The sequence below is a fragment of the Bombina bombina genome, chromosome 2 (genome assembly GCF_027579735.1).
Source record: "Bombina bombina isolate aBomBom1 chromosome 2, aBomBom1.pri, whole genome shotgun sequence".
NCBI lineage: Eukaryota > Metazoa > Chordata > Amphibia > Anura > Bombinatoridae > Bombina > Bombina bombina.
The window spans coordinates 410,931,932-410,953,003 of NC_069500.1; the positions used below are offsets into that span (position 1 = coordinate 410,931,932).

A 21,072-nucleotide genomic window follows, 5' to 3' on the forward strand; every position below is an offset into this window, starting at 1 on the left:
TGTGTTTTATTACACTAATATTGTTAAAACATATAATATGGCCTGTGTTGAAATGGCAATAAAAAAACAGGTAATATTATCATGTTTTTGACATATTCTTGTACTATAACTCACATCCACATAGTTGTGTATGAAGGGTACATATAGTATTATTCACTTATAAGATGTAAATCAATGTAGCTCACATCTAATATAAATTGACACAAGGGTATATATAATACTGATGTTACTGATAGGGTGTGCATTGTTAGGTGTTTTAAAGGGATATTCCAGCCAAAATTGGAAATCACATGGGTGCATTTCGGTATTGAATAGAAGCATTTTTGTAATATACATGCATTAGCAAAAATGCTTCTAATAAAAGCTATAGCTGTTTCAAAAGTGTATTTAAGTATGCACCGTGCACCAGCATTTTAAACACAGCACTTGCATAGAGAGCCTAAGGTGCTTGTACCATCTGGTAATGACTCAATTTGTTAATTGCTGACATTATACAAGCCCCAGTGATGATCTGAGCAGCTACATTATTTGAAATGTGGGTGCAGTGACAATATCTAGCTAAGCTTCACATGCACGTGCAGAGAAAAATGTTAACACTAAAACAGTGATAACTTTTACTAGAAACATTTTTGCTAATACATGTATATTGCAAATATGTTTCTATTCAAATGTGTAATTCATCAATGTGCATTTAAGTTTTGACTGGAATGTCCCTTTAAGGCTACAAGTGAGAGGTTATGCGGTTGACAGAGGAGGAATATTGAATTTAATAATTAAGTAGGCAGCAAGGTTTAAAGGTACAGTTTACTCAAAAATGTTCTTCCCTTTAATTTGTTCCCAATGATCCACTTTACCTGCTTGTTTACAAGTATTTCCTTTACCCTTATGATTGCATTTGAAATATTTTATTTAGCCTGTGGTATCCCCACCCATGCGTAAATATTTTGGCCTCAAGGCCAAGCTGTGTTAACACAGCCAGTAGAAAAAATTACACTCTTAGTGGGTTCTAGAAGAGATAAGGTAATAAAATGTTAATTTTCCATTGTTCTCTCCAAGTATTGGTGATTGGTTTATGAACAGATATAAAATAAAGAAGCAGGTATATGTACACAATGTGATAAAGTAATGAGATCTAATTATACCTTCAAGCTCAACCCATTTTATTAGGTTGTGACTTGAAAACACAAAATCAGCTATTTCATATACACAAATAAACCTTAAAAAAAGCAAATCTCATACATTTTATACTCTGCAGCTAGTAAAAAAAAGTAATTGGAAAGAGAAAAACAATTTTATAGTATACTGTCCCTTTAACTATTTGAGATGCTGCTTGAATGTTTTTTTTTTTTTTTTAAAGCTTCAAGGGAGTTACGTTGCTTTTTTAGTCAGTGCAAGGGTTGTTGCGCATGCCTATGTGTGGCGAGATGAAAATGTAGTCGATTTTCTCAATTCTGCACGTGTAAGTCCTTGCGCTGAATAGGTGATACTGAATGGCGACGCCAAATCTATGTTAGTTTATGGGAGTAAAAAATGCGGGCAACGGGTAAAATATACGCGCGTAACTTGTATGCTACACTGTATATGTGATACCAAAACTGCGTAAAAACCGGTGTCGCTGCATATGTAATCTTGCCCCATGTCAGTAAATTTCTGACTGAACCATAGCATGTTGCCTAATTCACAGACAGGCTATTTAAATGAAGGGGGATGGTTTAGAAACAGGAGCCAAAATGAGGGGGATGGTTTCTCAGAGAACATTTCTGCTGGGTGGGCCATTGACTGTAATTTCTTGCATTCCTGCAAACAGAAGTACATTGCAAAAATTTTTCTATAATTTGAATGAACTGCTATGCTGATCAAACAAGACTTAAAAATGTTGGACCTTTTTCAGCCTTTGCTGTCAGTGCTCTTCACAAATATTTATGAGAGTACAGTATATTAAACCCTTCTTTTAACAGTGCACGGACCTTTCATTTTATTTTGTATTTTTCTGCGTTGGTTCTGTTTTTAGTGACACAATAACCCACTAACGTTTATCACTTGAACCAGAACGAACCATAAATAGATCTATGTATTTTGTTTAGTCTTTGATAGTTGCCAAGTTTTGTCTTGCTTGGTTGGTTTAAATTCTCTGAAAACTTTTTTTTACAATCATTCCCACTATACAGAACTGAGGTTTTCACAATGTAGTTATGCAGCTACTTTCACCAGATCGGCTAACTTGCCTGTCTTGTGAAACCAATTTTCTAACTTGGAAACCTTTGAGTATCAGCACACACTGATTTAGCTTGTGCTCTTCAGGAGTTTATACAGGACTGTATGAGCTATTGTACCACTGAAATTTATTTCACTTCAATAAAACTGGGATGCTACATAGTTTACTGAGAACAACTCAACATGTTTTACACCCAAAGCATTTAGTACATTATCAAATGATTATTATAAATGGTCTTTCTTCTCTGCACTTATTTTTTTTATACAATAAACTTGTGTACTATACAGCAGCAATATCCTGTTGACACTGCATATTTCTCTACTGACATACAAGACTAGCCTGCTAGCAAAAAAAATAACCAGACAGAAAATATGTGCACAGCATACATTTCTATACACAAATGGAAGTCAGATCAGCTAAATAAGCTTTTTCAAATGTGTGTGCTGGGTTTGAAATGTGACCCCTTGAGTCATAGTGTGCAAGATGCGTATAGGGGAAGGAAGAGCCCAGGGAAAAACAAACATTAGAATAGGGAGAGAAAAGAAATTTCAGGGAACTCAGGGAAGTTTCTGCAATTAAAAACAAACATCAGACTCACTCTTTATATGCAATGAAAAACAAACAGCAGACTCACTCTGTATATACAATCTCAGCCATGACACTAAACAAATGCTGAATGTTTTAAATTTCTCTTTTTGAAATATTGTGGCGCCCAGTGATTTTTTTTTCTCTGTCAATGCCTTGCTTGGAATGAAATGCTGAATGAAAGACCTTTTCATAGAATCCCAAGCTGCACCCTGCATACATGCTAACTGCACTCTACTGCATACATACATTCTAACTGCACCCTATTACACACATACATACATACATATTAACAGCAATCTACTACATACATACTAACTGCACCATACTACATATGTATATACATACATACTAACAGAACCCTACTACATACCTACATTCTAAATGCACCCTACTACATACCATACTAACTGCATACATACATACTAAATGTACCCTACTACACACATACATACATACATACATATTAACAGCAATCTACTACATACATATTAACTGCACCATACTACATATGTATATACATACATACTAACAGAACCCTACTACATACCTACATTCTAAATGCACCCTACTACATACCATACTAACTGCATACATACATACTAAATGTACCCTACTACATACATACATACATACTAACTGCAGGCTACTACATACATAATAAATGCACCCTACTACATACCTACATTCTAAATGCACCCTACTACATACCATACTAACTGAATCCTACTACATACATACATACTAACTGCAGGCTACTGCATACATAATAAATGCACCCTACTACATACATACATACATAATTTAATATATATATATAGATATATATATATACATACACACACACACACACACATATATATATATATATAAATATATATACACACACACACACATATATATATATAAATAAATAAATACATACATACCAACTGCACCCTACTACATACTAACTGCAGGCTACTGCATACATAATAAATGCACCCTATATATATATATATATATATATATATATATATATATATATATATATATATATATATATATATATATATATATATATATATATATATATAATACATACCAACTGCACCATACTTAATACATACATAGCTTAAATACCTTAGAGAGAAAACAGTGTCCATAATCATTTAGAAACAATCTATTTAGTAATAGTCTCAATTTTTGTCTCATTTCATATAGATAAAAGTTATAAAAAAAAAGCTACTGTAGAAAGTTTAAATATAGAGCTTTCTGTTGCCAGAGCCCAGGGTCAATTTGCTCTTTCAGCACTGTACATTTTCGCTGACTGCATAAGCTGCACAATAACACCCCTCAATAAATAAACAATCCTTTTATGTACCTTGCTTATCTCACACAGGGAGCTCGCTTCCAGTTCTCTGCAGAGATGGGATTGATGTGAACTTTATACAGAGTGCGAGCAACAGCCTCCAATCACATTTCATCACATCAGTAAATGTGCTCTGGGCACTGATAAGCAGAGAACTCCAAGGAGTGAGGTCCCTGCTCTCTGCTTCCATTCTCCACCCACTACTGCTGAAAAACGGCCTTACAGATTCCATACACCATGAAGGAATGTGCAAGTCACTATTTAAACACACTGTATTTAAAGGGCAGATAAAGAAAATATAAAGGAATTACTTAAGACATTTACAATGTTGAATTTAATTATTTTCTCAAACAATACTTGCTAATGAAAAAGAGAAAACATTTGGGAATTTAAAAATAGATATATCAGATATCACAAACAAAACATTATTTGTCTGGACACTACAAATTCAAATGCAAAATTAAGCACTGGTGCAGAGCGTTCCTCTGTAGTCACTGATTGGCTGAGGAGCACCTATGCTTTCTGTAATACGTGTCACAGGAATTAGCTCTGAGTTTAAGTTTGCTTAGGAGTGTAACTGTTTAGCATAGGTTAAAGTAAATGTAAAGTTTAATTAATGAGTGCCCGGTTTTTAAAAATACTATTAAAAATAGGGGCATTTTCATTCATTAAAATTTATATTGAAGCGTTTTTTTTAAATACATACCCTTTTCTTTAGGAAACCCAAACCGGCGATTCTGCGCCCGCTTCTCATAGCATATCGATCACGAAACAGGCTTCTTCAAATCGTTGCGTGGCCTAACGAGCTGGAAGCTACGGGGTGCACGCCATGATTGGAGGAAGCCGGTTTAGTCATTGATGTGCTAAATACAGAGGAGCTGCGGGTGGAGGTTCGCAGGTCTGGGTTTCCTGAAGAAAAAGGGAAGAATTTAAAAAAAAAACACGCTGCAATATAAAGTTTAATGAATGAAAGAGCCCCTGTTTAAAAAAAAAAACGGGCACTCATTCATTCAACTTTATATTTACTTTAAATACATTTGGCCGAAATTGTTAATAAAAAAATAAGAAGAAACTTCGATAAATTCCTTTCTTCCTGGCAGAGAGTCCACGACTTCATTCCTTACTGTTGGGAAATACAACACCTGGTCACCAGGAGGAGGCAAAGACACCCCAGCCAAAGGCTTAAATATCCCTCCCACTTCCCCGATCCTCCGAGTCATTTGGCAGAGGGAACAAGGAAAAGTAGGAGAAACATCAGGTTATAAAGGTGCCAGAAGTATAAAAAGCGAGCCGCCCAAACAAAATACCTTACGGGCGGGGTCGTGGACTCTCCATGCCAGGAAAGAAAGGAATTTATCTGGTAAGTGTTGTATTTTATGAACACACCTAACTTTAATATCAGACTGTTATTTCCATGGACATTATTGGATGATTTTATATACATCTCAGATTATTGTTAATTCTAACCGGGTAAAATATATATTGTATTTGTAAAACTGATTTAATCATCCTATTCATAATGTGATTCATAGAATGTGCTACACATTGTAAGGGAATTGCATTTTAATATTTAGTATGGATGTGAATGAATGGTTTTATTTCAGGTTGACCCACTCACAGAAGAAACTATAAAGCGAGCAGTACAACGTTATGATCATAAGTGATTTAATGATCAAAGAGGGGAATGTTGTATTTTATGAACACACCTAACTTTAATATCAGACTGTTATTTCCATGGACATTATTGGATATTGAAAGACTAAGGGACATTTGTCTACAACATCAAGGACTTAAAGGGTTAAATGCAGATTAAGAACAGCATTGGTGATTCTGACCTACAGTTACCAGCGTGTTTCAGTTCAGAGGTGACAAGACAAGTTTGTGGAAAAACCAGTTGTAGATGTGAGCAAACTCTCTATCAAAACAATGCCTCAAAAGAAGAAAACAATTCACAAACACATTTTACAACCCTTACAAACAGTTAGCATCACACAGGTGGTGTCAAACTACAAGGCTCTGATTAAATCTCTGTTCCTATCATCAATAGCCTAAGGAACTGACTCCTACCCCCACTCATATAATAAAGTCATCTTGTCTCTGACTGAGGAATGTACAGCTGAGTGTGGGCTGGGCTGTGTGAAAGAATGAATGACTATATAAGTTAGTTGCCATTGTATGTAGGCTAAGCTCTTCTCACTCACCTATTCCTTTCCATCTCTCTCCCTCTTTCCACCTTCCCTTCCCTTACATTAGTCAGTAACTTGTTTCTATGTAAATACTTATTTTCTGTATAATAAAATAAATAATTTCATCAAGCAGTGTCCTGATTTCCTAAGATAAAGGTAATATTAGTGAGGAAACAGCAACCAAAAGTTAGCAGATTCTACATTTGGCACCCCATACGGGACGTGGATAAATCACTAATTCCACGTTGAACTACAGCTGAATTTGCTAAACTTAAGTACTGGAGCTGCAAGAACTCTTTGTGAATAGAGGCCGAACCAGACCTGTGTGGGAAGTGTGCAGATCTGCAAGGCACTGTGTAGTGAGAAAGCTGCAAGTACCGTAAGTATATGTTTCTTTGAGTTTATAATATGTCTCTGTATGCTACAGAAAAGTAAATGTATTAATTGTTTCTTGCTGAATTAGGTTTACTAAAATCTGAAAACAACAGAGTAACCAGACATCTCTGAGAGTAAAGTGTAATAGGCATAGCCCAGTTTTACATGCAGCTCAAAAGGAAATCCCTCTAGGTCTAGATTTTAGGCTAATAATGTAAAAGGTTTGTTGATGTTAGATGTGTACTTGTGTGTACATTTGTTCTGTATATAGTGTGTTGTGTGAATCTGGTGTGTGTGTTGTTAGTAAGAATGGAACTGGTTGAGAAATACATTAAGAAATATGCCTCTGTCACATTTATTACATGTGCAGAAGATCCATTAACACGTCAGTTTTATGATATAATTAAACAACGTGAAAAGCACAATAATGAACTAAGTAGAAATACATAGAAAAAAGAGAGCTAAGTAATATACTGAGTTTGTTTCTAAGAATGAAAGAGATTGCTGAACAGAAAGAGTTGGAATGGAAGGCAGAAAGAACTGCTATCATAGAACAGCTGGATAAACTTGGTCAATCTATTATGGCTGTTGCTAGTTCCTCTGAAAAGAGATACGAGTGTGATACACTGAGTGAAGAGAAAGACAAACTTACTAAAGTGAATGCTGAGCTACAAGAGAGGCTTAATGAATGTGAAGTGAGGTGTGGAATGGGAGAGCAATTAGTAACATGTATGGAAGAAAAGGAAATGCAAAGAGAAAATGTTATTGCATCACTTAAGGCAGACTTATTGGAGTCTGAATCACAACTGTTAAATAAAGAACAATGTATCTTGTCTCTAAAAGCACAGGGGATACAAGACAAATGTACCATTACAAGAGTAGTATAGTACATGTGTGTCCTTTAGAAGTAGATGGTAATGAAAGCTGAACTATAGAACTAGATGGACAAACCCCTAACAATCCTGACAGTCCTTTGTTAATTTTAAACCAAGTCCCCTCTATTCTAACTCCTCAAATAGAATGCAGACAAAGTAACCCTCAATTACAGACTAAAATAAATAATAGTAACTCTGCCCCCTTACAATACAAGACCATAATAATTTGTGCTGTATTTTAGGTCTCTTTGATACCTCCACACCACCTGTAATCCTTTCTAATAAATTAGAAGCTGATATTACTCAGTATAATTTAGGCAACAGAGATGCATGTGCTTTGCTCAGGGCCTGGTTGCCATCACAATTAGCTGCACAGCTAAGGGCACCAGTAGGCACCCATAAAGAAGTTTCTCCTGATGTTGATGCAAACTGGGGAAATTTAGGAGACATATTAAAGGAATTACAGTACGTTTTGTGTTTTTGTGTTGTGATGCCAGAGGTACCAGTGCCATAGCAAATGCAATTTTAAAGGAAGGAGATGACCCAATTTTGTTTTGCACTGAGTACCTTGCACTGTATAAGATAACTTATAACTGCCCTAACATGTCTCCAGATGATGCAGATTTTCTGTATTCTATGGCAAATAAATGCACATTAATTAACAGTAGTACAAGAATCACTCTTAGAAATGCCAGCTCCTATACAAACGTTGTTAACATACTTAAAGACTGGTTTAAAGACTCAAAGCATAAGAATACTACTCATAATAATATATCTATGCTAACTGAGAGTCAGGGAAAGCAGAGATTTTTGAGACGTTGTTTTAAATGTGGAAAGTTTGGGCACATCATGAGGGAATGTGTGACATCAATGAGAGATACCAGGAATAAAAATTACATTAGGAGGCAGAACAAAATATCATATTTAAGTAAGGAGGGAAAATACAGTGATATATTTGAAGGTGAAAAGGAACAGAATATATCTCCTTTAACAAAGATTGAAGTAATAGAAGAAACTACTAAGAAGGAAAATAAATATGTCAGCAAACTTGCAGAGAGCCCCCTTCTAAAAAAGACACTCAGGAAAACTGCAAAGAGCCCTCATCTAAAAAAGAAGGGACAAATGTTCCATTTCAGATGCCTTACATAAACTGGCCATTTTGGGCACTGTTTAATTATACACAATTGGCAATGCATCTATTGATATTCGATTTAGCTCAGCCTGTGTATATTGCCAATTAATTGCAGAAATCTGTTGTCTTCTCTCTACATTCTATTACCCTGTATTCCATGTATAGTGATGGTAGAATTTTACTTTAGGCAAGTAGAGATTTATTTTGTTTCATTTATTTACTTTGTATATATGTCTATATTAATGTTATGTTTCTTTTTTTAGGGCTATTACTTGAAGAGAAGTGAACTTTGTACAGTCTACTTAAAGAAATTAAAAGTTTTGTAATTGTTTATTTTTATTCACAGGTTGCTATTCATGAATAAAATATGTTTATAGTATAAAGAAATGCATTTCCCCTTTTTCTTAAAGACCACGTGGTACTTTATAATGAGCTCATCAGTTACATAAATGTAATAGCAACAATGAATTGTTTGCAAACAATGGATCATAACCAATTTATTTTAAAAGTCATGGTTTCAATGTTCTTTTGTTTGTGTTACTTAATGTCATGAACTAACAATTCTGATTACTTACAGAAGCAACCTATACCATCACCCAAAGAAGCAGAAATCATTTTCTGTTGAGAAGACTAGATATTTTAAATTGGATAATTCAATGCAAAACCCAAATTTTGTTATTTAAGAACGCGGTTATATTTAAAGAGAGCAGCAACGTGTTTTGTGTGATGTACTGTTTTTATGTTGTGTTTGTTCTGTGTCTTCCCTGTGTTATATGTGTAAAAATGTTTTTTTTTTTTGTAATATGGTTCCTTTTCTATCAAGGAACCAAACGGGGGATCCCTTCACTACCATTTTTGTATTTTTAAGGACATTTTTATTTTTTCTCGCTTTTTCTACCTTTTTAACACAATAAGCAGCCTTTTTTTAAATGCTTCCGTATGAGTTTTTTTTTATTATTTTAAATCTGTTTTGTCACACTGGGCAATGTTTTTCAGTAATTTTTTTTTATAAGCCAGTTATGTTTAAATAGTATAACATTGTCTACTTATAGGTCTCTAAGTGCTGACCAGTAGTATAAGACACTGTGCATGCCTTGAAACAGATAATAATACTATGATTTAATGTTAAAGACAGTAGTATACATGTTTTGCAAAGCTATATGCTACGTTTTGTTTATGACCTCAGATAGCAGGCGTTCTGTATTAATAAATTATTATCTGTCACAAATGTATAACATTCAAATCTCACAATATGCCAGAAAATAATTTGCAAAGTTTGAGCACTACTCCTAGTAGTAGTCATAAAGATTGTGTGTGATATGTAACAATTAATTTGTATCATATGTATAATTATTCTGAATATGCTGATGATTTTATATACATCTCAGATTATTGTTAATTCTAACCGGGTAAAATATATATTGTATTTGTAAAACTGATTTAATCATCCTATTCATAATGTGATTGATAGAATGTGCTACACATTGTAAGGGAATTGCATTTTAATATTTAGTATGGATGTGAATGAATGGTTTTATTTCAGGTTGACCCACTCACAGAAGAAACTATAAAGCGAGCAGTACAACGTTATGATCATAAGTGATTTAATGATCAAAGAGGGGAATGTTGTATTTTATGAACACACCTAACTTTAATATCAGACTGTTATTTCCATGGACATTATTGGATATTGAAAGGCTAAGGGACATTTATCTACAACATCAAGGACTTAAACGGTTAAATGCAGATTAAGAACAGCATTGGTGATTCTGACCTACAGTTACCAGCTTGTTTCAGTACAGAGGTGACAAGACAAGTTTGGGGAAAAACCAGTTGGAGATCTGAGCAAATTCTCTATCAAAATAATGCCTCAAAAGAAGAAAATAATTCACAAACACATTTTACAACCCTTACAAACAGTTAGCATCTCACAGGTAGTGTCATAAACTACAAGGCTCTGATTAAATCTCTGTTCCTATCATCAATAGCCTAAGGAAAGAATGAATGACTATATAAGTTAGTTGCCATTGTATGTAGGCTAAGCTCTTCTAACTCACCTATTCCCTTCCATCTATCTCCCTTTTTCCACCTTCCCTTACATCAGTCAGCAACTTGTTTCTATGTAAATACTTATTTTCTGTATAATAAAAGAAATAATTTCATCAAGCAGTGTCCTGATTTCCTAAGATAAAGGTAATATTAGTGAGGAAACAGCAACCAAAAGTTAGCAGATTCTACAGTAAGCATAAATTTTGTTTTCTTTCCATAAGGCAGGGAGAGTCCACGACTTCATTCCTTACTGTTGGGAAAACCAAACCCAAGCTCCAGAGGACACTGAAGGAATAACAGGAGGGAACAAAAAGGAGGCGGACCCTAATCTGAGTGTACCACAGCCTGCAAAACCTTCTCCCAAAAGCTGCTTCAGCCGAAGCAAACACCTCAAACTTGCAAAATTTAGAAAAAGTATGTAAGGAAGACCAGGTAGCCGCCTTACAATTCTGCTCCATAGAGTCCTCATTCTTAAAAGCCCAGGAAGAAGCTACTGCTCTAGTGGAATGACCGGCAATCCTCTCAGGAGGCTGTTGTCCCGCTGTCTCATAAGCTAGGCGGATGACACTCCTCAACCAGAAAGACAAGGAAGACCTAGTGGCCTTCTACGTTTACCTGCATAGATGACAAACAAAGATGAAAATTGTCTGAACTCTTTAGTAGCCTGAAGGTAACATTTCAAGGCATGAACCACATTTAGATTGTGAAGCAAACATTCCTTCATGGAGGAAGGATTGGGACACAAGGAAGGAACAACAATCTCTTGATTAATGTTCCGATCTGACACCACCTTAGGAAGGAAACCTAACTTAGTACGTAAAATCACCTTATCTGCGTGAAAAACCAGGTAAGGTAAGGGGGATCAAACTGCAAGGCAGAAATCTGTGAGACCCTGCAAGCAGAGGCAATAGCCAACAGAAACAGAACCATCCAGGATAACCGTTTAATGTCAACAGTATGCATTGGCTCAAATGGAGCCTGCTGCAACACACGAAGAACAAGGTTGAGACTCAAAGGCGGAGCCACCCTTCTAAACACAGGCCTGATCCTAGTCAGGGACTTAAAAAAATGACTGTACATCCGGAAGCTCAGCTAATCTCTTGTGCAGCAACACCGACAGGGCCGATAGCTGTCCCTTCAGTGAACTAGCAGATAGACCCTTCTCAAGTCCATCCTGGAGAAAGGATAAAATTCGGGCAACCTTAACCTTATGCCAAGAAAAACTACGCTCTTCACACCAGTGCATATAAGTTCGCCACACCTTATGGTAGATGCGTCGTGCTTGAATCAAAGTGTCAATAACACTCTCGGAGAAACCTCTCTTGGCTAAGACTAAGCGTTCAATCTCCACGCAGTCAGCCTTAGAGAATATAGATTTTGATGTAGGAAGGGACCCTGTAGTAGCAGGTCCCTGCGACAGGGTAACCTCCATGGAGGAGGTGAGGACATCCCCACCAGATCCGCGGACCAAGTACTTTGCGGCCAGGATGGAGCAATTAGAATCACCGGTGCTCATTCCTGCTTGATCCGAGCCACCACACAGGGGAGAAGAGGTAATGGAGGAAATAGATATATGAGTTTGAACCTCCAGGGAACCGCTAGAGCATCTATTAGTTCTGCTTGAGGATCCCTTGATCTCGACCCGTACCTGGGTAGTTTGGCATTTAGACGGGAGGCCATGAGGTCTATCTCTGGCATCCCCCATCTGGAGCATATATCTGCAAATTCCCCTGTAGTAACAATCCCCCAGGATGTTCTCAAGAAGCCCGTGCCTTTGGACTGTTTGATCTTGACAGAGCCACCAAGAGAGCGAATCTCTCGGCAGGCTGTCCAGTATTATCTGTTGGGACAGGTCTGAATGGTCGCCGTTCCAGTGTCTCAGCATGCATAGTTGTAAGGGTCTGAGATGGAATTTGGCAAAGGGAATGATGTCCATACAAGACACCATGAGGCCAATCACCTCCATATACTGGGCCACTGAAGGACTTAGGGAGGCCTGGAAGGCAAATCAAGCTGTTCTTCTTATCCTGTGGCCTATCCCATCCGGTAAATGTGGAAATGATGGAGTCCAGACCTGGTCCGAATAAGATCTTCCCCTTGAAGGGGAGAGAAAGTAACCTGGATTTAGAAGTCATATCCGCAAACCAAGACTTCAACCAGAGAGCCCGGCGGGCTAGAACCGCAAAACCTGAAGCCTTTGTGTTCAGGCGAAATAATTTGCATATTCGCATCACAGATGAAGGAGTTAGCAATTCTTAATGCCTTAATTTTCTCCTTAATATCCTCGAGGGGAGATTTCACCTCAATAAGTTCAGACAGAGAGTCGCACCAGTAGGTAGCTGCTCCCGCCACCGCGGCTACTGTTGCCGCAGGTTGGAATAAAAATTCTGTGCGTTGGAACATTCTCCTCAGGAAAGTTTCCAACTTCTCTAAAGGACAAACTATCCTCAAGGGGATAGTAATACGCTTAGCTAGCGTCGAAATGGCGACATCCACCTTAGGTATGGAACCCCACAATTCTATTTAAGTGTCAGGGACTGGGAGCAATTTCTTAAAAGTTGCCGAGGGAGAAAAGGAAGTTCTGATTCTTTCCTATTCGTTACTAATAATGTTCGCCATACGAACTGGTACAGCAAGAGTCTTTGGGACCTTCCTGTCGTCGTAGACCCTGTCTAACTTAGGGATCTTAGGTTCCTTAGGTAGCTTAGCCTCTGGAACCTCTAGCGTAGACAGGACCTCCTTTAGTAAAATATGCAAATGTTCCATTTTGAATCTAAAGGAGGGTTCCTCCACCGGAGGAGACTTAGTAACAGACGTCTCTGACTCAGAAAGTTCACCCTGACGCTACAGAGGTTCACTCATCCTAGGATAGCTGAGACATACAGGCTAGATCCGATAGGAATTTAGATGACTCTAAGTCGGGAGAACTATTTTTAACCATTCTCTTACGTTTCCGACGTAAGGTAGGGCACTCAGGGCCGCATACACCGCCGATTATAACTGCACTGTAAAGTCCGCAGGAAAAAGGCCCCCTCCAGGTGAAGAATTAGCTGTGCCACAGGGAACTGCATGTGAAGTGGTTTGAGTACACAGGGCAGAAATCTCTCGGGTCATAGAATCCTAAAAGGTTGATGGCTCAGAGGGACTAATTGCGCTATGGGTATTGGCAGACTTAGCTCCCTTTTTAGACTTTAAAACAGTGCTTAGGCAATTGGAACAAAAACAGAATTTATGCTTACCTGATAAATTACTTTCTCCAACGGTGTGTCCGGTCCACGGCGTCATCCATTACTTGTGGGATATTCTCCTCCCCTACAGGGAAAGGCAAGGAGAGCACACAGCAAGAGCTGTCCATATAGCTCCCCCTCTGGCTCCGCCCCCCAGTCATTCGACCGACGGTTAGGAGAAAAAGGAGAAACTATAGCGTGCCGTGGTGACTGTAGTGTATAAAGAAAAAGAAAAATTTTTCAAACCTGATTAAAAAACCAGGGCGGGCAGTGGACCGGACACACCGTTGGAGAAAGTAATTTATCAGGTAAGCATAAATTCTGTTTTCTCCAACATTGGTGTGTCCGGTCCACGGCGTCATCCATTACTTGTGGGAACCAATACCAAAGCTTTAGGACACGGATGAAGGGAGGGAGCAAATCAGGTTACCTAAACAGAAGGCACCATGGCTTGCAAAACCTTTCTCCCAAAAACAGCCTCCGAAGAAGCAAAAATATCAAATTTGTAAAATTTGGCAAAAGTGTGCAGAGAAGACCAAGTTGCTGCCTTACATATCTGATTAACAGAAGCCTCGTTCTTGAAGGCCCATGTGGAAGCCACAGCCCTAGTGGAGTGAGCTGTGATTCGTTCAGGAGGCTGCCGTCCGGCAGTCTCATAAGCCAATCGGATAATGCTTTTCAGCCAGAAAGAAGGAGAGGTAGCAGTAGCTTTTTGTCCTCTCCTCTTACCAGAGTAAACGACAAACAAGGATGAGGTTTGCCTAAAATTCTTTGTTGCTTCTAAATAGAACTTTAAAGCACGGACTACATCTAAATTGTGTAACAAACGTTCCTTCTTTGAAACTGGATTCGGGCACAGAGAAGGAACAACTACAGGGAGTGCAGAATTATTAGGCAAGTTGTATTTTTGAGGATTAATTTTATTATTGAACAACAACCATGTTCTCAATGAACCCAAAAAACTCATTAATATCAAAGCTGAATATTTTTGGAAGTAGTTTTTAGTTTGTTTTTAGTTTTAGCTATTTTAGGGGGATATCTGTGTGTGCAGGTGACTATTACTGTGCAAAATTATTAGGCAACTTAACAAAAAAACAAATATATACCCATTTCAATTATTTATTTTTACCAGTGAAACCAATATAACATCTCAACATTCACAAATATACATTTCTGACATTCAAAAACAAAACAAAAACAAATCAGTGACCAATATAGCCACCTTTCTTTGCAAGGACACTCAAAAGCCTGCCATTCATGGATTCTGTCAGTGTTTTGATCTGTTCACCATCAACATTGCGTGCAGCAGCAACCACAGCCTCCCAGACACTGTTCAGAGAGGTGTACTGTTTTCCCTCCTTGTAAATCTCACATTTGATGATGGACCACAGGTTCTCAATGGGGTTCAGATCAGGTGAACAAGGAGGCCATGTCATTAGATTTTCTTCTTTTATACCCTTTCTTGCCAGCCACGCTGTGGAGTACTTGGACGCGTGTGATGGAGCATTGTCCTGCATGAAAATCATGTTTTTCTTGAAGGATGCAGACTTCTTCCTGTACCACTGCTTGAAGAAGGTGTCTTCCAGAAACTGGCAGTAGGACTGGGAGTTGGGCTTGACTCCATCCTCAACCCGAAAAAGCCCCACAAGCTCATCTTTGATGATACCAGCCCAAACCAGTACTCCACCTCCACCTTGCTGGCGTCTGAGTCGGACTGGAGCTCTCTGCCCTTTACCAATCCAGCCACGTGCCCATCCATCTGGCCCATCAAGACTCACTCTCATTTCATCAGTCCATAAAACCTTAGAAAAATCAGTCTTGAGATATTTCTTGGCCCAGTCTTGACGTTTCAGCTTGTGTGTCTTGTTCAGTGGTGGTCGTCTTTCAGCCTTTCTTACCTTGGCCATGTTTTTGAGTATTGCACACCTTGTGCTTTTGGGCACTCCAGTGATGTTGCAGCTCTGAAATATGGCCAAACTGGTGGCAAGTGGCATCTTGGCAGCTGCACGCTTGACTTTTCTCAGTTCATGGGCAGTTATTTTGCGCCTTGGTTTTTCCACACGCTTCTTGCGACCCTGTTGACTATTTTGAATGAAACGCTTGATTGTTCGATGATCACGCTTCAGAAGCTTTGCAATTTTAAGAGTGCTGCATCCCTCTGCAAGATATCTCACTATTTTTGACTTTTCTGAGCCTGTCAAGTCCTTCTTTTGACCCATTTTGCCAAAGGAAAGGAAGTTGCCTAATAGTTATGCACACCTGATATAGGGTGTTGATGTCATTAGACCACACCCCTTCTCATTACAGAGATGCACATCACCTAATATGCTTAATTGGTAGTAGGCTTTCGAGCCTATACAGCTTGGAGTAAGACAACATGCATAAAGAGGATGATGTGGTCAAAATACTCATTTGCCTAATAATTCTGCACTCCCTGTATTTCCTGGTTAATATTCTTGTTGGAAACAACTTTTGGAAGAAAACCAGGCTTGGTACGCAAAATAACCTTATCTTAATGGAACACCAGATAGGGTGGATCACACTGCAAAGCAGATAATTCAGAAACTCTTCCTGCAGAAGAAATAGCAACCAAAAACGGAACTTTCCAAGATAACCACTTGATATCTATGGAATGTAAGGGTTCAAACGGAACCCCCTGGAGAACTGAAAGAACTAAATTTAGACTCCAAGGAGGAGTCAAGGGTCTGTAAACAGGTTTGATTCTGTCCAAAGCCTGTACAAAAGCTTGTACCTCTGGCACAGCTGCCAGACGTTTGTATAACAAGACAGATAAACTAACACCACAAACTCCTCACCATCCCCGTGGAGATGCTACTTGTTCAGAGCGGCAAGGAGAATGACTGGGGGGCGGAGCCAGAGGGGGAGCTATATGGACAGCTCTTGCTGTGTGCTCTCCTTGCCTTTCCCTGTAGGGGAGGAGAATATCCCACAAGTAATGGATGACGCCGTGGACCGGACACACCAATGTTGGAGAAATTGAGCAGGCGGGCAAACCACAGCCTCCTCACAATATAAACAGGTATTATTATTCACTATAGAAAGAGTGAAACCCTCTAACGTAGTATCAGAGTCCTCCATAGCTTTGGTATGTAATCAGACATCCCAAGTCTCCCTGAAGTTCTATGAAGTACTATGATTCAATGTGGCCCAAATCTGGAAAAGTGTTTCTTTAAGGAATGCCTTTAGTTGCTGGGATGTTGTAGAACCCTCAAAGCATGCATCAGTAACCAAAAAGCCCCCACTGATTTTAATAAAATAAAACACATTAATTAAACTTTGTATTCTAAAATATTTGAGCATTCAACAAGCGTACGATCACTGGAAAAAAGGTTTGTTGTATGTGGTTGTGCAATAAAGCTACTTTTTTTTTTAATGTGACTTTATTGGGAAGCTACTTTAATGATAAGTCTCTATCTTAATTAGGGTTTCAAGGTGTCCAATATATAACTGGGAGGTGGGGGTGGCGGCGATGTAGCGGGAGAAGCCACCTCCCTGAAATGAGTTTTTGCAGGTTGGGATATCTGTATAATTCCACAGATAGAATAAAAAACGTTACGAAAAACGCTCTCCTCAGGAGTGCTGTCTAAAGCAGGATCGCAAGGAAGTGAAAGAGGCCGCACCCGGTCACGTGGTGCGCAAGACATGACTTCCCCTGCTATGCAAAAGAGTGTTAAGCTAATATGAGCTGCGCAACACTCAAAAACAAAAGTGAATCCTGTCTGTTCCCCAGCCAAAAGCACCAAGTCTTATGAGCCCAAAAACGAAAGTGAAACCTGACTGTCCCCAGTCTTATGAGCCCAAACCTAATACAGAACATAAAAATCCCCATAACTGTTCCCAATAATCTCCCTAAAGGAGATATTAACCCCTTAAGGACCACAGCACTTTTCCATTTTCTGACCGGCTATTTTTACATTTCTGCTGTGTTTGTGTTTAGCTGTAATTTCCCTCTTACTTTACTGTACCCATTTTTCTTGCCATTAAATTGACTTTCTAAAGATACCATTATTTTAATCATATCTCATAATTTACTTTAAATTGTTTTCATAAAATATGAGGAAAAAATGGAAAAAACACACTTTTTCTAACTTTGATCCCCAAAATCTGTTATACATCTACAACCACCAAAAAACACCCATGCTAAATAGTTTCTAAATGTTGTCCTGTGTTTACATGTTCATTGCTTTTTTTGCAAGTTATAGGGCAATAAATACAAGTAGCACTTTGCTATTTCCAAACCACTTTTTTTTCTCAAAATTAGCGATAATTACATTGGAACACTGATATCTGTCAGGAATCCCTGAATTTCCCTTGACATGTGTATTTATTTTTTTAGAAGACAATCCAAAGTATTGATCTAGGCCCATTTTGGTATATTTCATGCCACCATTTCACCGCCAAATGCGATCAAATAAAAAAAAAAAAATGTTCACTTTTTCACAAATTTTTTATTTACAAACAGCTTGTGCAATTATGGCACAAAATGGTTGTAAGTGCTTCTCTGGGATCCCCTTTGTTCAGAAAAAAGAGACATATATGGCTTTGGTGTTGCTTTTTGGTAATTAGAAGGCCGTTGCGCACCACAGGTGTATTATGCCCAGCAGTGAAGGGGTTAATTAGGGAGCTTGTAGGGTTAATTTGAGCTTTAGTGTAGTAGACAACTAGTATTGATTCTAGGCCCATTTTGGTATATTTCATGCCACCATTTCACCGCCAAATGCGATCAAATAAAAAAAATTGTTCACTTTTTCACAAACTTTTTCACAAATTTTAGGTTTCTCACTGAAATTATTTACAAACGGCTTTAGCAATTATGGCACAAATGGTTGTAAATGTTTCTCTGGGATCCCCTTTGTTCAGAAATAGCAGACATATATGGCTTTGGCGTCGCTTTTTGGTAAATAGAAGGCTGCTAAATGCCGCTGTGCACCACACGTGTATTATGCCCAGCAGTGAAGGGGTTAATTAGGTAGCTTGTAGGGTTAATTTTAGCTTTAGTGTAGAGATCAGCCTCCCACCTGATACCTCCCAAACAGCTTTCTTCCCTCCCCCACCCCACAATTGTCCCCGCCATCTTAAGTACTGGCAGAAAGTCTGCCAGTACTAAAATAAAAAGCTTTTTTTTTCTTTGAAAAACATATTCTGTTGTGTAGGATCCCCCGTTAGCCCCCAACTTCCCTGATCCCTCCCCCCCCCAAACAGCTCTCTAACACTCCCCCCCTCTACCTTATTGTGCGCCATCTTGGGTACTGGCAGCTGTCTGCCAGTACCCAGTTTTCCATAAAATATGGTATGTTTTATAAAATAATTAAACACGTTCTGTAGTGTAGCGGCCCCCCTCAATATCCAACCCCCCACCCCCTCCCAGATCGCTAAGCTAAAAATTCCCACACTCTCCAGTCCTTTCTCCCACCGTATGTAATAAATTAACTGTGCCACAGTGTAGCGTTCCCACCTGCTCCCGCCCCACGTGCACGCCCCGGCGGCCCTGCACACAATCCCGCCCCCTCTTAATACTTTCTCCCATCGATGTCTGCCCACCCGCCTCCCTGCATCGGCTCCCACCCACCAACGATTGTGGCCATCGGTGTCCGATGCAGAGAGGGCCACAGAGTGGCTTTCTCTGCATCGGATAGCTAAAAAATGTTATTGAAGGATGCCTTAATATTGAGGCATCATTGCAATAACATGAAAGCGCCTGGTCAGGATCGCTTCCACCGCTTGAAAACACCAACGACATCAAGGGTATGTCCTTGGTCGTTAATTACTTTTTTTTGTAGAACGTATCATGTACGTTGTTGGTCGTTAAGGGGTTAAAGGGACACTGAACCCAAAAAATTTTCTTTCGCGATTAAAACGGAGCATGCAATTTTAAGCAACTTTCTAATTTACTACTATTATTCAGTGTCCCTTTAACCCTTGATCCTACTGAGGTATAGAGGAGTTACACTGTGACCCTATACAGGAGTCCCTGCTATAACAATAAAGCGAACGTACCCTCTAGGATCCATGCTGTGGAACAGATACAGCCTCTTAAGTGTGAAAGCCTTGTAGCAATGCTCTGACAGGGACCTGTGTGATTAATAGCAAGCAGTGAAACTCGTCAACACTGATTGCTTAAGAGTTGATAGCTAACAGCCTGGATGGTTTCGCAGAAAAACTTTCCCTGCATCTCCAGAATCTAACTTTCATCAATACTCTAACTGAGAGGTTTATATGATTACTTAAAACTCCAGTCCTTTCTTGAAGGGAATATACCCATTACAGGACCATCTGAATCTTCTGACACTTCTCTGCCACCTCCTCTAGTGGCGAAAGGCAAAGAATGACTGGGAGGACATGGGAAGTAGTAGGGATATTTAAGCCTTTTGGCTGGGGTGTCTTTGCCTCCTCCTGGTAGCCCAACAGTAAGGAATGAAGTTGTGGACTCTCCCTGCCTTATGGAAAGAAATTATGTTCCTTTAAAGCGATACAAAAACATAAATTATGCTTACCTGATCATTTAATTTTCTTCTGAAGGGAAGAGTCCACAGCTGCATTCATTACTTTTGGGAAATACAGAACCTGGCCACCAGGAGGAGGCAAAGAAACCCCAGCCAAAGGCTTAAATACCTCCCCCACTTCCTTCATCCCCCAGTCATTCTGCCGAGGGAACAAGGAACAGTAGGAGAAACATCAGAGTGCAAAAAGGTGCCAGAAGAACAAAAAATCACAGCCGCCTCAAGATAAAACCACGGGCACGAGCTGTGGACTCTTCCCTTCAGAAGAAAATGAAATTATCAGGTAAGCATAATTTATGTTTTTCTTCTTAAAAGGGAAGTCCACAGCTGCGTTCATTACTTTTGGGAAATACAGAACCTGGCCACCAGGAGGAGGCAAAGAAACCCCAGCCAAAGGCTTAAATACCTCCCCCACTTCCTTCATCCCCCAGTCATTCTGCCGAGGGAACAAGGAACAGTAGGAGAAACATCAGAGTGCAAAAAGGTGCCAGAAGAACAAAAAATCACAGCCGCCTCAAGATAAAACCACGGGCGCGAGCTGTGGACTCTTCCCTTC

The 21,072-nt window shown here is 39.0% G+C and overlaps 1 protein-coding gene and 1 long non-coding RNA gene across 3 annotated transcripts in view; one reads left to right on the plus strand and one right to left on the minus strand.

Moving 5' to 3' along the window:
• The window catches only part of LOC128648939 (catechol O-methyltransferase), a 267,952-nt gene that overhangs the window by 133,231 nt on the left and 113,649 nt on the right, over positions 1-21,072 (minus strand). The window contains exon 1 of one of the 2 annotated variants that reach the window (XM_053701923.1): positions 4,164-4,322. The exons of the other annotated variant lie outside the window; for it this stretch is intronic. The gene's annotated coding sequence lies outside the window, so the exon portion shown is untranslated. Of the gene's footprint in view, positions 1-4,163; positions 4,323-21,072 lie in introns of those variants that run through there. 2 annotated transcript variants of the gene reach the window in all.
• LOC128648940 (uncharacterized) lies at positions 6,308-10,881 on the plus strand. Its single transcript, XR_008400634.1, has 2 exons — positions 6,308-6,716; positions 10,263-10,881. It is a non-coding gene; the product is annotated as an uncharacterized LOC128648940 (long non-coding RNA).